Genomic DNA, 15,471 nt, shown 5'->3' with positions numbered 1-15,471 from the left:
CATAGATCTTGAGCTGGGGACTAAGGTCCCCTTTAATCAAGCTGCAGTAGAGCATTTTAGAAACATAGAAACATAGAAAAAAGTGGCAGAAAAGGGCTATAGCCCACCAAGTCTGCCCATTCCAAGTATCCCCCCCCCTGAATTTACTCCCTTAAAGATCCCACTTGAGTATCCCATTTTTTCTTAAAATCCGTCACGCTGCTGGCCGTTATCACCTGGAGTGGGAGTCTGTTCCAATGATCCACCACTCTTTCGGTGAAGAAGTACTTCCTGGAGTCGCCATGAAACTTCCCTCCCCTGAGCGCTGGCCAGCAAGGTAAATGCTCTGACACTCATTTAATTCCTATCAGCATCAAAGCATTTACCTCACTGGACAGTGATAAAATGCTCTGCCATGACTTGATCTAAAAGGGGATCTAAATGAACTACAAATTCAGGAATTTAATAACAAAAAAAAGCAAATATAGCTTGAACTGACTTACGGTGTTCAGTTGCGCACAAAGTTGTTTCTTCCTTAACAATGTCTGGATTTTGAATCAGCCAGATTATATAGATGGTCAAATCTTCTGGGGCATGAGGGTTTGGGAATGAGGGTTAGGTTACCACAGATAAGGAAAGTCAAAAGAATAACCAAGAACATTTTCAATGCATACTTAATTTGCTTTTCTTATTAATGAGCTTTTGGTGCCCCTTTGCATTTGATCAAGTAAAAAACTTTAAGATGGTATAACAAGAAATCCCCTAATACAACTGTTTAAGCCTAGTTTATAAAGGCAACATAGGTATCTACAAGGGGGTGCTGAAAAGTTCTCAGCCGAGCTAAGAAGAAAATGACGTGGATCAATGATCAAAGATCAATGATCTGGAGCAATGTTTCTGCAAATTGCCACTTATCAAAATACTTTTACTAAAGCGTGTTAGCCATTGTAGTGCATGCAAAATATTAGCTCACGTTAAACGATAACACATCAATAGACCATAATGGATGCATTAGCATTTAGCGTGCACTAAAATGGCTTGTGCGCCTTAGTAAAAGGACCTCTTTTCAGCTACAGTAGCAAAATAATGCTAGAATTTAGGAAGTTGGTTGGTTGGGCTCAGGTCTTTTCAGCACCCCCTTGTATTTGCCTTTATAAAATAGTTTTCTATAACTATTGTCCATAGCAGCCAAATGCTGATACACACATTTATAACTGGTCCAAAAAAGGTGTAAATAATTTCATGATACGTAATTGAAGATATTGGGCCTGATTCCATAAATAGCACTCACAAAAAATAATTAGTATGATTCTATAAGGCAGGGGTCCCCAACCCCCGGTCCGCAGCTCACTAGCGGGCTGCGGCCATCTGACAGCCAGGCCGCGAGAGATCCTCCATCCCTCAGCAGAACCCCGCCGACCGCCGACCTCCGTTCTGAAAAGCAGCAGCTGCCTTCCCCGGGGCCTTCCCTCTGTTGCCGCGTCAATAATGGATCATGCTACTGACTCATGGCAACACACACAGTGAGGGTACAGGAGTGGTTTGTCATTGCCTTCTGTTGTGCAGTATGTGGCTCCTCTCTGTTGCTGCTGCCCAACATGAGGCCCCTTAGCCTAGAGCAGTGCTTTTCAACCTTTTTACACCTATGGACCGGCAGAAATAAAATAATTATTCTGTGGACACACATCGGTCCATGGATTGGCGGTTGAAGAACACTGGGTTAAGTCGTGGGCTAGATCCCACCCATCTCTACCCAATCTCCACCCCAGACCCCGCTCCCATAATAGTACTAATTGCACCTTGCAAGTCCCATGCCTCATCTGGAAGCCTTCCCTCTGATGTTGCAACGTCAGAGAGAAGGCTTCTGGTTCAAGCGCAGGATGCCCGTAGGAGCCACTGCCCGTGGCTTTGTGCACTGAATCAGTTAGAAAGAGGGAGCTGGCTCTAAGATAACGCCGCATCGATCGCACCGTGGACCGGCGGTTGAAGAACACTGTTTTGGGCCTGATGCATGTGTTGGCCCTGTGGACCGGCAGAAAATTTCTGTGGACCGGCACTGGTCCATGGACCGGTGGTTGAAGAACACTGGCCTAGAGCACATGATCTCCCATCCAGGTGCTAGCCAGGTCTGACCTTGCTCAGCTTCTGATGGCAGCCAGGCTGTAGGTTCATATGTGTGTATTGTAAAAAAAGAGAAACTGGCACCTTTCCAGTTTGTCCATCTAAATGAGCTATTAAGCTTTGTATTTCCTTCCTTACCCTGTGACATACCATATTCCATTGTTTTTGTTTGTTAGCTGGCATCAACTTATGTTCGAGTCCTAGCAATTTGAAGAACATCACCAAATTTTCATGGCAATTCTTCTGCCCAGTATAAATTTGATGTTGTCACCTAGTCTAAAAACAGTGAAATCATCATTGCTCTACTTTACTCTAAAAATAAAAAAAATGCAGTATCTTATTCATTTTTGGAGCCCTAATGTGCTGAAAAGGCTGATTGCTGAGTATACTAAAGCATCTCATAGTAATTTCCCTGTTTGTGCACAATAATTACCTGAAAAATATTTTTATTTTTTGAGGGGTGTGTCATGGGCAGAGTCAGCATGGCAGCGCTCACCAGCTAGTTCGTTTAAATTGTCAAATATTTATCCCCCAAATTCTATACCATAAGTTGTATCCACAAATCAGTGTCCGCAGCCAATTTGCGTGCACAACTTAATTGTTTAACAAAACCAGTTGGCACTGGTAAATAGCAAGTAACGCCTCATAATTGATGCTAATCGGCATGAATTAGAAGATAAGCACACAACTTGGGTAGATGCATTGTTCAAAATGGTGCACATCAGTTCTAGTACATCAGGGGTGTCCAATGTCGGTCCTCGAGGGCCGCAGTCCAGTCGGATTTTCAGGATTTCCCCAATGAATATACATGAGGTCTATTTGCATGCACTGCTTTCATTGTATGCTAATAGATCTCATGCATATTCATTGGGGAAATCCTGAAAACCCGACTGGATTGCGGCCCTCGAGGTCTGACATTGGACACCCCTGCAGTACATGAATCTCAAAAGACAGCATGGCCAGGGGAGGATCATGGGTGCATTGTGGACATTACTAAAAGTTGCGCACACTGATATAGAATACACCCAATGACCCAGATTTTCCATAGGGCAATGATATCAACAGATGCCTAAAAAGTGGCTGCCAACCATGCGCCAATCACACAATGGTGCCCTATAGAGAATCACATCTCCACAAAAGATAGGCACCAGAAATGTAGGCCAGGGTTTTCCAGGCCTACTGTACATTTCTGGTGCTTATCTATGCCATGAATCATGCCTACGTGGGCACTTTATGGTGCCTAACTCCACTTCTGGTGTTAGCCACACCTATAATGGCAATTCTCAATTAACTTAGGCACTGGTAGGATGCCTACCATGCCTAAGTTTCAGCACCATTTATAGAATATCCCCCAATCTGTGCATAGCTTAGGTGCAGGTATTTAGGCCTTGTTTTCCTTGGCTTACATGTGTATATCTAAATGTCAGTGATGAGTACAGCTGCTAAGCATGATTCAATATATAGCACATGCTTTTTATAGAATTGTGTTAAGAGCTAGAGAATGACACGGTGGTTGTTACCCGCGGCTAGCCGCGAGTTGCTGCGGGTAACCCGCCAAAACGGGGAAAGAAAAATAATAGTCGCTGCGGGGACGGGGACAAGGCCATTCACCACCCCATGGAGCGGTGAATGGTCTTGTCCCCGCAGTGAGGCAATCAAGGATCGAGCAGTCCAGCAGCCCCCACCCGCCCAATCGCAGCGTTCAGCCAGCTCCCTCCCTCCACCTCACCTTATATGCAGTTTTCCATCTTTCTTTTTCGCCTGGTTTCCTGTTTCGCCAGTGCCTGCGGTTGCCGTGAGCCGAAGCAAGGACGGGCGTTTCGGGTTCGTTTCACACGGGAGTGAGGTAAAGGGAAATGCTTAATTTGAGGTGGGAGGGCTGCCATCTCCATCAGAGCTCCTGGGCCCGGTCTCGCGAGATCAGAGCCGACCTCTGCGGCTTCCTCAGCTATGGCGAAGTGGCTCAGGCTGGGCCTCCACCCTTTGGCCATGTGGGACTTCTTTGCAGATGTGAATAGCATCATGTTGGGGCAGCAAATGAAAGTTTTTGAGATTTAAACGTGGCTTTTGAATAAATGATTTCCACCGCCCCCCCCCCCCCCCCCCCCCAGTTTTAGTCAAGGTTACAGATTTTCCACTCACCTGTGGGGGGTTGTTTTTTTTTTTTTTTGCTATTTATTTTATGAAGCTTTATGAATGTTTCTTTGTTATTTACAGGTGTTTTCATTATCTGTAGAAACTGTGAAAAATATATTGTCAGTTTAAATGGGGCTAATTATGTATTTTTAATTTTGGATGTGATGCTTGTTGATTGCTTTGCTGACTATCTATGGCTGACTTGAATTGCATTTTATTTAGGGGCCTTTTTACTAAGGTGTGCTAACAGATTTTGCTCACACTAAATCAGGGGTGTCAAAGTCCCTCCTCGAGGGTCACAGTCCAGTCGGGTTTTCAGGATTTCCCCAATGAATATGCATGAGATCTATTAGCATATTCATTGGGGAAATCCTGAAAACCCGACTGGATTGCGGCCCTCGAGGAGGGACTTTGACACCCCTGCGCTAAATGCTGAGAAGCCCACAAGTTTAAATGGGCTTCTTAGCATTTAGCGTGCAAAGGCCCCAATGAGACAATATTGAAATTTTTTTGAAAAAGAAACGATCCAGTGATGATTCAGAGCATAAAGCCACACACTATGAAAATTAATTGAGTACATGGTGGCCCTGCTGAGGATCTATTTATTTAATAATGAGGAGCGGAACGAATGCAGACTACATCTAGTGTTCTTTAGAACTACTATATTGTATTGCCCTTGTTTGATAGGTCGATTTTAAACTAGAGAATGACACGGTGGTTGTTACCCGCCGAAACGGGGAAAGAAAAATAGTAGTCGCTGCGGGGACAGGGACAAGGCCATTCACCGCCCTGTGGAGTGGTGAATGGTCTTGTCCCCGCAGTGAGGCAATCAAGGATCGTGCGGTCCAGCAGAACCCACCTGCCCAATCGCAGCGTTCAGCCAGCTCCCTCTCTCCACCTCACCTTATATGCAGAGTTTGCCGGCTTTCTTTTTCGCCCAGCAGCACGCTTTCAAAAAGCCACGCAAATGCGGATGCTCGAGTTGTTCAATCTTCTCCTCTGCTGCGACTTCCTGTTTCTGGTTGCATCAGAGCAGAAGATTGAACAACTGAGCAGCCGCGCATGCGCGGCTTTATGAATGCATGCTGCTGGGCAAAAAAGAAAGCCGGCAAACTCGGCATCTAAGGTGAGGTGGAAGGAGGGAGCTGACGGAATGCTGCAATTGGGCAGGAGAGGGCTGCTGGACCGCGCAATCACGCATGTTCCCGGCTCACACTAGGAAGGAGGGAATGAAAGGGAAAGAGATTCTGGGCAAAGGGGATGAAGAGGGAGAGAAAGAAACCCACAGCAGGAAAGAAAGGGGAGGACAGGCAGGTGAGCCAGATGCTGGAAGCAGGGGGGGAAGAAAGAGGGAAAGAAGCTAGATGGGGTTGAAGAGAAGAGACACATTGGTGTGGAAGAGGAAGATAGGGGAAATCTGGACACAGGAAGGTAACAGAAAGAGGGGAAATTATGTGCATGGGGCATAGGGACAGAGACATAAAGGGGACATGCCATGGGGGTGGTATATGGACACAGGGTGTGGGGGGTGCAATGCCAGATACATAGGGGAGATATTAGAAATGGGAAAATAGGAACACAGAAGCGAGATTGTTTGGGGACCGAGCTCGTAGGCTCCAGCGGCTTGCACAAATTACATTGTAAAGTGCCACAAAAGTAAGAGGGAGGGAGGTAGATAGATAGGCCACGAGAGAGGATCTGAAGGGTGGTAGAAAGGAACAGATGGTAAAGGAGGGAAGGAAGGGTGGTGGTGGAAAGGAATAGAACAGACATTGAAGGAAGGTAGCGAGGAACAGACCCTGAAGGGAAATGTGGAAGACAGAGTGGGGAGAAGACACTGGAAGGGAAGAAGACAGATGCCAGAGTATGGGAGAGCGGAGGGAAGAAGATGGGTGCAAGACCAATTGGGGAGGGGGGTGAAGGGAGAGGCACAGTAGCAGCAAATGAAAGAAGCAGAGAGAAGACACATAGTGGATGGAAGGAATTGAATGAGAAGATGAGGAAAGCAGAAACCAGACAACAAAGGTAGAAAAAAAATTATATTTATTTATTTTTTTTGCTTTCGGATAAAGTAGTATATTAGTTGGGTTGATAAAAATTTATAAACAAAGCCCTGCCAGCTGAACATCTCTTTCTCTAGTTCAGCAGCCAGAACTTTGATTTATAAGGAAGGAATTAGCTAAATATTGCAGTACTGAGGCTTATATGGAAGCTGCGGGGACGGTGATGGGGCATAAAATGGGATGGCAGTGACGGTGACGGGGCAGTGAAGGGAATGGTGGTGACAGGGCGGTGAAGGGGACGGTGGGCCGGGGACGGGGCAGTGACGGGGACAGATTTTTTCCCCGTGTCATTCTCTATTAAGAGCCATTCTAGTCAATGTCACATTTTTAGCACTATATATGGAATCAGACAATAGCTGATTAATGTCAGCTAATTAATGCAGCATTTATCGCCCCATAAATAGGTGGGAGGTGCTTCTGCATTAATATTTCTACAAGTCCCACACACTAATGAAATTATTAGCATGGATTATGCAGTAATAAAATAGAAAAAAAAAACCAATTTGGGGGGACATGGTAGAAATGGGGTTAGAGTACAGGAAAGATGTCTGGAGCAATCCAAAGAACAGAGCATTGCAATAGTCTAAAATGTCTGGAAATGATAGCTTTTTAAAAATCTCATCATTAACCTAATTTAAAAAAAACACAGTTTTTTAAACAACTTAAATCCATATAAGTGAGGAATTCAAAAACACTCCTAAACCTTTAACAGATTTCAAAATAAGAATAGATATGTCTTTAAAAAAAGCATAAGAATAACAAGTGAGAGGGAAAAGAGGATGAGACGAAGAAGAAGAAGACCTGGTGTGATACAGGTGAAGCAGGACAAGTCCTTTGGATAAAGGTGAAGTAACCAGACCTCACAAGAGAAAAACCCCCTCCTCTCCCTCGTGCTCTAATAAATCAGTATATTAACTGTAAAAGATATTTCATAACCCACTTGCCAGCTGGCCTATAGTGACTGAGAAATATTCTGTTTCTGAGTTAGCTATGGTAAGCAAAAACTTGTAAGAAACAAGACTTAAATTCCGATGCATGGCACCTGGCCGGATATTATGCAAAGAGGAACACAGCTCATGGTCAGAAAAACAGAGTACTCAGGAACATTATTTAGCAAGATATATCATGTGTTACCACAGCAGAGAAGGAATTTTAGACTCGGAATTGCATATATGGTAAAGGGAAAAGGGCATTTGCAGGAAAGGGTTAGACGTATAAGATGACACAAATAGATAAGCCAATAAATGAATCTACTTATGTATTGACGTATAAGAAAAATAACCAATAAAGATGTATCATGTGATTTAGGCTAACGTGGTATTGACCACCAAGAAATGTATAAAACCAGGCCTATAAGCAGAAGTAAGCAGAACAGACATCAGAGGACCCTCAGGCCTGAGGATCACATCTGTTCCATTATATGCTGAATGATTTATTCTTGTAAGCTGTTACTGATTTGCTAATAAATGTATACCTATTGAAACCAGTATATAGTGTGTGGAGTCTCCATTCCGAGGTAGGCCTAGACAGCGGCTTACTTCACAAGGTAGATTCAAGATGTGATCATCAAAGAATCTGTTTTTTGGCAACATTTAAAGTTAAACAGTTCACATACAGCCTTACAGTCACATACAGTATTAATATAGAGCTCTATAAATTAAAATCCAGTCTCAATCTTGCCAGATATCAGAAATAAACTTGTGTATAACCTATAGCTTACACCTAAACTTGCTAAAGGTTTGCATACTGGAAACATAAATAAATTGAAAAGCATGACGAATCATGATAAGCTTTGTGGGACTCCTGAGCTCATCACCATCATCCATTTTGATTTACAATTGCCTCAAATGACTTGAAACTGAAATCCAGTTCAAAATGACTTAAATCATGATGTTTTCTGAAATTCTAATATATTTTTAAACAATTAATCAAAATTGTATAGTTAATAGTATCAAAAGCAACTGTTACGGTTAGTGATACCAGAAAAATCTTTCTCTCCTGTAAAAGCGTAGACAGATTTCATCAAGCATCTAAGTCAAAAAGATTTCTGTGTTATGTTATGCTATCACAGAGACATCATAGTAGAGATAAATCAGGACCTTTCATGAATAAAGAGGTAACTTGAGGTTCCAACAAGAAGTCTTTATTTGAAGATGTGTTGTCCACCAGAGACAAACAAGATAAGTCTGCATGATTTCGGATGACTGAAAACTAATATGTGATATTACCCTACTTTTTTATGCTGATTCCAGAACTATTCTTAGGTTTTTTTCTATCATTTATAGTTTTTTCACAATTTTACTTCAAAGATTTATTGCTGTGCCAGTAGTAATGAGTATTGCTGGAGGGAAATTTCTCAATACTTGAAGAAAAATTTTTCAGTACAGACCTATAAGACTTTAGGCTGGCACAACTGTTGCTGTTAATTGTTATTGTGTGACCTTGGAAGTGTTGTTTAACTCAAATGCTTGCATTACCAGTGCTGTTCTCATCTTATTTCTTTATTGTGATTGCAGGTACTACAATGTTTACACACAAATGATTGAACAATCCAAATGTTTTCCGTTACATTTGTGGAAATTATACAATGCTTAAGCAAAGAACGGATATAATAGACTTTGTGAAAAAAACCTTACTATGCTTATTTTAAAGTGAAACTTGGTAACTGGGATAAGGCAAGGACACCAAAGAAAGTTTGTTGCTGTTGTGTTGAGAGGTTAAGGAAAGAAAATGTGCATGCCTTTTGCAATTCCTATGGTGTGAAGGGAGCCTAAAGACCACCTTAATGACTGTTATTTCTGTTTAGTTAATATTCAGGGTTGCAATTCGAAAATTAAAAACCAAATTTATTTATTTATTTAAAAATTTATATACCGCTTAACAACTATGCGGTTTACAAAATTACATGCATATATATTTAAGAAATGCTAAACATGTTTCAACAAGACAAATACATGAAGACATTAACCAACGGTATCATTATTAAAATCTTCATTTAAATTCGTACTAGAAGTTGGAAACACAAGATCCTATAAAATCATTTACAGGACAGAAAAGCATTAACAGAGAATAGCATTAGCACAGGAAGGCATTGACAAATAATTGTGTTTTAAACATTTTCTTAAAGTTCAATTTTCCATCACAATTATGTATCCAAGCATTCTTTCAACCATCAGGCCAGTTCTACATGGAGAAGACCTGCATACTCCTCTTCCTCCAGCTATTTTAGAGAACCTGGCAGAAGATGATGTTGTAAGTGAACTTGACACAATCACCAAAGACGATACTAATTATGTCTACCAGCTTGAATACGACTTTACTCCACAACGTTTCTCTCAAAGTGCACTTATTGATCTAGTATATGATTTGAATTTGCCTACAGAATCTGCAGAACTACTTGGCTTCTGGCTTAAAAGTAAGAATCTTCTGGAACTAGGAACACATTACTCATGGAACAGACAGAGAAAAAGAACTAGTTCCTTTATTCTCACAGAACGATTCTTTGGTTTACTGCAATAACATAAATGAGTTAATGTACTTCTATGGCACTAAACATGATCCTACTCAGTGGATACTTTCTATAGACTCATCAAAGAGGAGCCTCAAAGGCGTGTTACTGCATAATGGGAATGTGTATGGGCCCAGGTCCATTCCTGTGGCCCATTCAGTTCAAATGAAAGAGACATTCAAGAACATGAAGCTACTTTTAACAAGTATTCAGTATGAGCAACACAAATGGCTTATCTGCGGTAACTTCAAAATTATAGGAATACTATTAGTACAACAAGCTGGGTTCACAAAAATGCCTTGTTTTCTATGTGAATGGGACAGTCGGGCAAAGCAAAGACATTGGAGTGTGAAAGTTTGGCCTGAGTGGCAAAATTTTGTGCCTGGAACTAAAACATCCTGCATGAACCTCTTGTGGACCACCCAAAAGTCCTGCATCCATCACTACACATCAAATTGGGCTTGATGAAGCAGTTTAAGAACATAAGAATTGCCATCTCTGGATCAGACCTTAGGTCCATCAAGTCCGGTGATCCGCACATGCGGAGACCCCGCCAGGAGTACTCTGGCATAGTTTTGGTCCCCATATCACTCTATGGTTCTCATAGGGAGATGTGCATCCAGCTTACCCATACCCGTATCACTCTATGCCACTCTTAAGTTTGTCTTCAAGGATTTCTTGAATAGGATGGTTTTTATTTATTTTCTGAATAATTTTGTAGTCTTGGGTTGTTATCAGTAAGTTGGAGAGTTGGTGGTCCAGTTTTGCTGCCTGTGTGGCTAGAAGGCCATTGTACAGTTTTTTTTCATTTGACACCTCTGATTGGGGGATGCATGAACAGTTTATGGGTTCTCCTATGTCTGGTTGAGGTAGTTTGGATTAGTCAGTTGTTTAGGTAGGCTGGGCTGTCTCCGTTTATGGTTTTAAATAGTAGGCAGTAGAATTTCAATTGTATTCTTGCTTGTATTGGGAGCCAGTGTGACTCAAGGTATGCCGCTATGATGTGGTAGCATTTCCTCAGTGAATAGATAAGTCTTAGTGCTATGTTTTGAACTTTTTGTAGTTGTTTTATCATGGCTGCTGGGCAGGGGAGATATAGCATGTTGCAGTAGTCTAGAAGACCTAGGACGAGGGACTGGACCAAGAGCTGGAATTGTGTTCTGTCAAAGAATTTTCAAACTTGCCTTACGTTTCTCATGACCGCAAATGATTTTTGTATTGTTTTGTTGATTTGTGTTGCATGGTACAGCATCTGTCTATCGTCATTCCTAAAACTTGTTTTTAAAATGTTATATAAAGTAGCTGGGTTTCTTGCTTTATAAATTTTATCTGAATAAAATTTATTTTTGGCTTGGTTAATTTTGGTTTTGTAGATAGAAGCCTTTTCTCTAAAATTTCGAAGGTTTGTTTGGGATTTAGTATGTCGCCATACCCAAGCAAAGGTTCAAAACATTTATTCTCTCTGTTTATAGCTCACTGGATTGGCCTCATGCAACTTATATAAGCCCATTGCTTAGGCCCACGTGTCTTACGTCAGTCAATTATTTGAAAGCATAAGACAGTTCATTAGGATGCAAAAACACTCATCAGGATGCAAAAACATTCAGCAACAAAAATACCTGCATTCTTTACAAAGTCCAGCTGTTTCTCTAGTTCAGTCTTTGCAACATACGGTCCATGGAACCAGCATTTCCTTTGTTTGACATCAGGGTCAGCCTTGAGGTTGCCCAGCTCTCACTCTCTTCTCCTCTTGTGCTTCTGAAAAACTACTAAGCACTTGTCAAGCAAACATATGGGAAGTTCTCTCCTGACTTCCTGTAAACCACATAGACCTCATTAACCTAATCCTAATTCTGGGTCAGTGGGAAAGGGAACCTTTCCACCCAATAAGATAGGATGGTCCTAAACCCTCTTGAAGTTCCTGCTACAAATGGGTCTAAGTAGGTCAGGGCTTTGAGTTTGCTTAAAGGCTTATCCTCTTCTAGCACCAAACCAACCTTAAACTCTTCCCCCTACTCATCCAACACTTATTCCTTGTTGCTAGGTGTAACAGGCTTTTCAGCACACAGTACCACAACCCATACATTAACTCCTCAGACATTTAAACACAATTCCTCCACTGCATATTGCAGTCTCTAAGACCCTCTGGTTCAGCATAGCAAATTTATCCCCCCTTTCTAATATTTCTAAATAATTATTTCATCTCTTCCTGAATTTAAATCCATTTCAGTTTTAATTGCTAGAATATTAGGGAAATTATCCTTTATTTCCATAGAAATCTGCACCAGAGAGCCTTTCCTCCCCCACTGAACCTGAGGACATACCCTTTCCTTGGACAGCTTCTGGATAAATCTGTTCCAGTTGTTCCTTTCTCTAGGCTGGGTTTTAGCTTGGAGCTTGTTCCTGTTACCTTTGTAATTCCCCTGAACAAAGTTACTTACAAGGCACAGGCATTGGAACTTGGCTTCCTGGAGGCCATTTAAAGCTTTTTTTGAAACTTCCTCTCCTCAAAGTTCCTGGCTACCCTGTTCCCTGCTATGCCAAAATTATAACTCTGTGGCTTCTGCCTTGCACTATGTGGGGCAACCACAGGCTATGCTTTGAACACTCTGTCCCACCCCTTTCATTAACTCTTTTTGTGTCAGCCAGTTTTGCTTGTGGGTAGAGAATGACATGATGAGAAAATTCATTACAATTCCATGTCATTCTTTTTTTAAAAAAATATATATATTTTTTTTATTCATTATCATATTATTTACAAGTAATACAACTTGTTAAAGCAATACAGAGTCATAATCCATCATGTAAAAAGAAACAAAACAAGAAATATTCACATTCCTATCAGAAGCAAAAGAAATTATAAACGGATATAACTCCTACATAGACCTCAATTTAGAGGAACAATCTAAATTACAGGGAGATAATCAAAGTAAGATTACAAAATATAAGAAATAAGAAAAAGTCTTAATACATCTACTCCCTGGATATTAATTTTTTGACTAGACACTCCACCTCTGATTAACCCCTTAAGGTCCAAAAAGGATCTTAGATGATCAGGTGCATTAAAAACTTATTTTAAACCCATATACTTAATTATGCACTGTGACAAACCCAGGTCCGTTTCGGGTTTTGGCCAAAACAAACCTGAATCCATACCGGGTTTTGCCTCAGTGATCAGGAGTATTCACAGTGCACCTAGATGCAGGAGGGCTGATCAGGTGACCTGCCAGTTGATTGATGAAGCTGACTTCTGCTCTGATTCTGACATGGAGGTAGAAGAGACAGGGCAGGATAGGATTAAGAAAAAAAGCTCTTGCAGACCTGCCATTGTCAGAAAGCTTATTCAGTTTGAACAGCCTGTTAAAATTAGGACTAGGGAGAAACCCTTCTCCCACCTGCTCAGAGGGGGCGTAGTTATCCACAGGATATAACAAGGCTTCTGAGAACAGGAGGGAGGCACATGGGGCACACAGGAGAGAAACAGACGGGAGAATGGGAAGCTGAGAGGAGGCAGTCTCTCACAGACTGTCCTATGCTTGAGGCAGACGAGCTACCTCCTGCCTGGGACACTGGAGTACAGCCAAAAGGAGAAGCCATGGAGGTGCAGGAAAACTGTTTAGGAGCTGACACTCTGCCAACACCCATGGAGGCACAGTTGAAAGGTCACTTGGACACACAAAGTCAGAGGCGTAAAGAAAGTAAAAGAGGTTTATTACAGCATGCTGGACTCTAGTGCAGTAAACAGCCTGCCTACTAAAGTGTTAGAATCAGGAAATGCATGGACATTTATGCCCTTTTTACTAAACATATGCAAACTAGTACATGCAAAAACTACAACTTCTCATTTGTTACTTCTATAACTTTTCTACAATTATTATTGGTCCTAAGCCAGCATTTATGATAGGTTCAGGGCTACAACTTATAGTCCTAGAGGAAACTAGCTCATTTCTAAATGTTACATGTACAGGAGGGTAGGGTACATCATGGCTCAAACTCTTATCTATTTAGCTTACAATGTGGTAAGGTAGGGACATACATTTTAGGCAGATGAGGTCAGTAGATTGTACACTATTTTCAGCTATGTAGGCAAGAGCAATATTTTAAACAGTTAACCATTTCATGACCCTACACAGTAAGCCTGAGATTGGGGTTTATTTCTTTATGCTGTCAGTTTGACTCTTACCTGTTTGAAGCCAGTGCAGAAGCTCTCCTGGAAAGCCACATTTTGAGTCTTTCTGTAAAGCAGGAATGTATGTGTTTTCTGACAAACCATTTTGAATGTACAGTGGTACCTTGGATTACGAGCATAATCCGTTCCAGGATCATGCTCGTAATCCAAAATGCTCGTCTATCAAAGCGAGTTTCCCCATAGGAAATAATGGAAACTCGCTTTGATGCGTTCCCCCCCCCCCCCGAGAACCGGCATTGCTCCCCTCGAAGGCCCCCCTGTGAACAGGCACCCCCCCTGCGATCCGGCACCCCCCTGCCTTGAACCGGCACCCCCCCGCCACGATCTGACCCCCCCACGACACGATTAGGCACCCCCACCATGATCCGACCCCCCTCCACCACGATTAGGCACCCCCCCGCCACGATCCGACCCCCCCGACACGATTAGGCACCCCCGCCACGATCCGACCCCGCCCCGACACGATTGGGCACCCCCCCCGACACGATCTGACATCCCCCTGACACAATTGGGCACCCCCCCGCCGCTTCTTACCCTCATCTGGGCACTCTTGAAGATCGGCCTCCTCGTCTGCTGGGTCTTGAGCATCTGAGCATGCTCAAGGCCTGCGAGTTCACGTTCACGTTCATGTTCACGTCCAGGTTTAAGCTTTGGTCACGTTCCCAGGTGCTCGCTGCGCCTTACAGGAGCCCGGGTTGTGACAGCACTTACAAGGATAAGCTAAAGTTAAAGTAGGCCCCCAACTTCTTTGTATCTTCTCGCATTGCTAAAAATAGCTTATGTCTTTTTGGTGTTGGTTTTGTAGCATCATGGTGTAGTTATTGACCACAGAAAGGCGTACCTATTTTCTTAAAGAATAACCTCATAATTGAATTGAGATCTTGCTGAAATATAAAATTTACAATTAATATAGCTCTGTCCTTTACATTCATAAAAAAATTTTCCAAAACTGCTGTTACATTTTGAAAGTCAATATCAACTGGAAAATTTTCAGAAACAGGTAATTCTTCTGAGCCACTATTTCTTTTTGGTGTTGGTAAATAATAAGCCTTATTTATAGGTGGTAATTGATCTGGTGGAAAAGACAAATTCTCCACCAGAAATTTTTTGAAGACTTCAATCGGCGACATGGAAAAATTTTTGGACAGTTCAGTACCATGTTATTCTCTACTTGTGGGCTAATGTGAGAGTCAGCACTTTGTTCATGAAAGGAATAATAGGAGCTGGTAGTAGAAGTCCTATTCCAAACTGCAGTATCCCCTCTTAGCTGTACTCCCTGCCCTTCTTTAGGACTGGTGACAGATTTGCTGAGCTTGTTCCTCTCCCTAGGAGCAGGGACAGTTTTACCAATTACTGGGTTTGAATCAGGGTTTTCATTAGGGACAATCGGCTTTTCCCTGTCACTATGTGCTTCCCGGAAAGAGTGCACATTTGTATATAGTTAAGCACTTTGTAAAAATACTTCACACTCAATA

The sequence above is a fragment of the Geotrypetes seraphini genome, chromosome 16, assembly GCF_902459505.1.
Source record: "Geotrypetes seraphini chromosome 16, aGeoSer1.1, whole genome shotgun sequence".
NCBI lineage: Eukaryota > Metazoa > Chordata > Amphibia > Gymnophiona > Dermophiidae > Geotrypetes > Geotrypetes seraphini.
The sequence above is the reverse complement of the archived record's forward strand: the minus strand, read 5'-3'. Positions refer to the sequence as shown.